At 37.3% G+C, this 5,223-nt stretch overlaps 1 protein-coding gene across 1 annotated transcript in view; it reads right to left on the bottom strand.

The window, feature by feature from the left end:
- The window catches only part of LOC107758303 (abl interactor 1-like), a 69,547-nt gene extending 65,552 nt beyond the window's left edge, over nt 1-3,995 (bottom strand). The window contains exon 1 of the mRNA XM_016576027.1: nt 3,991-3,995. The gene's annotated coding sequence lies outside the window, so the exon portion shown is untranslated. The remainder of the gene's footprint in view (nt 1-3,990) is intronic.
- Nucleotides 3,996-5,223: the final 1,228 nt, after the last annotated feature.

The following is a 5,223-nucleotide window of genomic DNA, read 5'->3' as shown; positions in this document are numbered from 1 at the left end:
AAATAAGTCACTGGAACTAGCGCGATCACAAAACGAACATGATAAAAGCGGCCGTTTGTTTGCATGCTTTGTTAAAGATTTAAATTCAAAAGCATCGATGTTTTACAACAATAAGTGATAGGCCTACATTGATCATAATTAATTAATTTATCAGGATTGAAAATTAGTCACACAGAAATAAAGCGGTATGAGCCTACCTACTTATTCAGTTGAGTCCGTTTCTGTTTATTTGTAGTCACATACATCACGTTTAGAAAGAATGATCATTTCTATATTGTTATTAAAGCTTCCGAACAAAAAACATTATTATAGCCTATTTTTATGACACACGCGGAGCTAAACTCTCGAGACGAGACTTATGACAGATAAAATGTTACTAAATAAATACACGACTGTTTTACACGAAAATTCCAATTCAATTTGAGACTTTAGTCTTTGCAACTTTACAGATCTTCTTTATGCACCAAGAGCTTGAAACACTCCAAAAAGAAAGGAAACATTGAAATTGCATCATATGACCCCTTTAAAATGAAACAACGTCACTTACATCATCATCACCGCATCTCGCGCGCCACTAATGACGCTACCTGACGCACTCCTAACATTCAAATGCAATGTTTATTTTAAATTCGACTAATATTCATTCTTTATTCACAATCTCCTCATCACAGGCAGGCACAGCACTCATTTCAGCATGTGTTCGTGTTTGTGTGCGCTGTCTGCGTCACTCATAGCATGTGCCTATATCGTGCACTATATTGAACATTTTTTCTATCATTTTTTATAAAGAATATCACTTTGGATTTGAGACTTTAGTCTTTGCAACTTTACAGATCTTCTTTATGCACCAAGAGCTTGAAACACTCCAAAAAGAAAGGAAACATTGAAATTGCATCATATGACCCCTTTAAAATGAAACAACGTCACTTACATCATCATCACCGCATCTCGCGCGCCACTAATGACGCTACCTGACGCACTCCTAACATTCAAATGCAATGTTTATTTTAAATTCGACTAATATTCATTCTTTATTCACAATCTCCTCATCACAGGCAGGCACAGCACTCATTTCAGCATGTGTTCGTGTTTGTGTGCGCTGTCTGCGTCACTCATAGCATGTGCCTATATCGTGCACTATATTGAACATTTTTTCTATCATTATCGAATAAGGTGTACCATCGATAAATATCGATACCGTTTTATCGCCGAGGCCTAAATATTAGTATTTTTGTTTTTTTACGCACACCTGTCATTTCACTTCAGAAGACAATGATTCATCCACTGGGGTCGAATAACCCTCATGATGACTGTGTGTGCTTTTTGGAGTGTTAACATTCTGGCACCTATGCACTTGCACTATATAGATTCACAGAGATGGATTATTTTTCTAAAAGTCTTTGTATTAAACTGAAGGAAGAAAGTCATATAGCCCACATCTGGGATGACATGAGGTTGAGTAAATGATAAGAGACTAATTTGGATTATCCCTTTAAGACCAATTAGTGAATTAGTCATTAAGGCAACCCACCAATTAGTTGGTTATGAAAATCTGCATTTAGCATTTATAATACTGCTTAAGGCCAGTTCACTCTGCCCTAACAAATGGCCTGTAAACATTCTGTTGTTTGTTCAAATCAGAACCCAACAAACACACTGACTCAACAAATGTGGTATTCTTAAAGGCAGTGTGAACTAACATCTACAGGCTAAGTATGTCCAAAAATGAATCTGCTGTCATCATTTACTCATACTGTTACAAGCCTCTATTATTTGTATTCTCATGAAGCAAAAAAGAAAAAGTTAGAATGAAGGTCCAAGTTGCTCTTTTGCTCAATGCAAATAAATAAGACGGCGGCCCGGAATCTTGTAAATCTTAAGAAAGAATTTAGATAAAGTTAAATTCTTAAGTGCAATTCTTGAAAAACTCTTAAGAGATTCTATTTTTTTTTAAACATCTTATGACTTTTTTTTTTGCTGTTATCTAATCGTATTGTAGTTCTTGCCAAAGACTCGCTGATCAATTGAATGAAAAATACCTCAAAAGCCATCTTTTTGCGCTGCTTGCAAATTATCATAATAATCATAGAAAGGGTAAACACTATTTTCATTGCCACTGACTTGACAGGAGTTTAAGCACTCAGCCTTGTTTTTTCAGAAGTTATTTTAAAGTGCCTGTCTCAAGATGGAGCCATCTGTTGCATTCATCCGCACTCCGTCCTTTTTGCACTCTCTCTAGAGTGAAAGAAAGTCATACACATTTGGAATGAAATGTCGATAAGTATACAGAATTTCCATTTTTGGGTGACAAGCCCTTTAAAGTGTTAAAAGTGTGTCCTTTGTGTCAATTCTTTAATGCAAAAGAACAGATGGAAGTCAAAGCCAAAGAAGCAGGATTGTAATTACAGGCCTCTGATGGCTATTTAATCTGTTATAGCCACTGGGTAGTAATCACCGTGTCTGATCACAGGAAGGGGCATTCAAGAGCACTTCCCACCCAAGCGCATACTGCTTCGCAACACTGCCTGCAGGGCCAGCTGAGAATCTCCACCAGGAAAATCCTACACTATTGTAGGATTTACTGATGTGGCTTTGCTAGAGGATGCCAGCAGGAGAAGGATTATGGTTTTGTGGCGTAATCTAGGTACTGGCATGAGCAATGCTAACGCCACTTTCCAGGACATATGTTAGCTGGAGCTGAGCTAGCAGTGGTAAAGTCTTGTCTCTCCCAGGATAACTGCCCTAGCGTCTGACCTCGATTCCGTAAACAGAGACATCTGGGGGGTTATTGTGTCAATTTCCATGGCAACGCTCAATGACATCCATTGCACAATTCAAGCACACACTGGCCTCAAAAAGTAGCTGAACGCTAAAGCCACATTGAAATGCTTAAAGCTGCAGTCTGTAACTTTTCTTGGTTAAAAATTATACGAAATCAATATTTGAGCAAGTACATAACCAGCCAGTGTTCAAAACTATCGCCTTACTTTAGCCCGATTCACAACGGTTAGCTTATAATAATGTTTTCTAGTTTGAGTGGTACGGGGAAGGTTTCGCTGGAAATTCGAGCATGGCACTGCGTCATTACGTCAGTTGTTTAAGCAAAATCAAGGAGTTTATAAGACTGGTTTATTCTTTCTTTATACTTTAGAACATATCTGCGTTTGTGCGTCGATGTCTGTAATGTGTGCTGTAGGTGCGAAACTTTTAGGAATCTTATCCAAGTTGGAGGCTAGTCAATATTGGTCAGTCGTATCTGAAATAAAGGATTTGCGAATCAAACTGTGACCACAAACATCATGAACTTAAAGCTGCAGTCCTTCACTTTTTTTGGTTAAAAATGACCCGAAATCAATATTTGAGTCATAGTCACGCAATGCTGATGTTGTTAACATTAATCATTTGAGAATAATATATATATTATTATAACAATAATAATAATTTGAACGGTTTGATGTGATATGAGGTAACCGATCTTTAGATTTAATCACCATTGGTAGCGAGATTTATGGTAATGCTTTTTTCCTCAGTTGGTCAGAACAAACGTGGCAGACTTGTTACTTACTTGTTCAGATGACAATATCCGGTGAAAATGCTTATTTGGGTCATATATTCCAAGATGTAGTCTAGAATCTGTGATTGCGAAGTACAGTAAATATCCACACCGGTGCGGTGACTGACTGCCACACACACATACTCCTCAAACCATTAGATTCATCCGAGCTGGAGCCAAGCCGCCGCACAACCCACGCAAGGAAGATAATTCCGCAGACAGCTGCAATTGCAGGTTTTCAAACAGAGATGGTGACAAAGAGGCAAAACTTACGGACTGCAGCTTTAAATATCATTGCATTAGACCAGAGTTGACAAAAGACAAAAAAACAATCAAATAAACATGCCCCGACCTACATTTTTCCAAACTCCAAAAACGTACCTATACATACAATTATTGATCAATTTATTAATCAATCGTTATTGATTAATAAAGACTTATTTTCACAAAATTCCGTGTTAACAACTCATTCTGATGTTTGCATCATTCAAACAGCTCCATCTATAGGCCTAGGGCTGCACGATAAATCGAAATTCCAGTTTTAAATGTGCTTCTGATTACAGATAGCCTGGGATTACAAAGATTTGTATTTTAAAGACAACCAGTTCGAAGGGAGCATAATTTGCTTTTTTGGGTTAAAATAATTTCTTAATATGAAATTCGATTGGTATGACAATTAGAGATTAGACTGTCCAGAAATAGAAATCTACACACTAATACACACTACTCATCACGCAATGCTGATGTTGTTAACATTAACAATTTGAGAATAAAGTATAACAATAATTATAATTTGCAAGGTTTGATGTGATTTATTGTAATGCTTTTTTCCTCAGTTGGAAGTATATTTATAATGCAATGCCTTTATCACTGCTTAGAATACTATGAAATATGTTGCGTGCCTTATTCTGTGTAAGAAGCCACATCATCTCACAGAAGGATTTATTTCAAACACTCGACTGACGTTATGAAGTGAGTCTGGAGTAAAAATATGTTATTAAATGTGGTATTTTCACATGCTTTCAGATGGAGCAGCATTTACTTCACAGCCGTAGTGCACTGAGAAGCTATGCAAACAGCTGTCATTATCGCGAACAATTTCTTCGATTTCATAATCACGCAATAAAATCGTCTGCGTTTTTTTTTGCGTAACTTGTCAGTGAACTACGGCTATGTGTAGTAAATTCTGCTCCATCTGAAAGCACGTGATGATGATTTCCTGCTGATTACAGAACCGGCATTACTAACAAAATGCGCATGACAATTGCATTCGATTAATCGTGCAGCCCTATATAGGCCTATGGCTTTTCTGACAAAGTAAACTTGCTCGGTAGCTCACCTGGTACAGCACTGCACTAGTAATGCGGAGCAATTGAGTACGAGTCCTGTGAAACACGAGTCACAATAAAAGAGCTCAAAGACTTGTAAAAGTAAGCTAAAATGTCATGGTTGCTTCAGCAAATGTGTTTTATCTCACTTTTTTCATCACTATCGGTTAGGTTTAGGGTGTACGATTCACAAGCAAATGACTGTTACAAGTTTATTCTTTTAATGAATCACTCAATAAAACTCACAAACTCAGGAGTCACCAGTACGAATCCTTCACTGAATGAATCCATCAGAGTGGTTACTCAATCAACACACTCAATGAACTGCAAGTCATTCTTTTA

Source organism: Sinocyclocheilus rhinocerous, unplaced genomic scaffold (genome assembly GCF_001515625.1).
Source record: "Sinocyclocheilus rhinocerous isolate Xijiao unplaced genomic scaffold, SAMN03320098_v1.1 scaffold1213, whole genome shotgun sequence".
Lineage (NCBI taxonomy): Eukaryota > Metazoa > Chordata > Actinopteri > Cypriniformes > Cyprinidae > Sinocyclocheilus > Sinocyclocheilus rhinocerous.
Note: the sequence above shows the minus strand (reverse complement) of the source record. Positions and strands in the feature narration are given on the sequence as shown.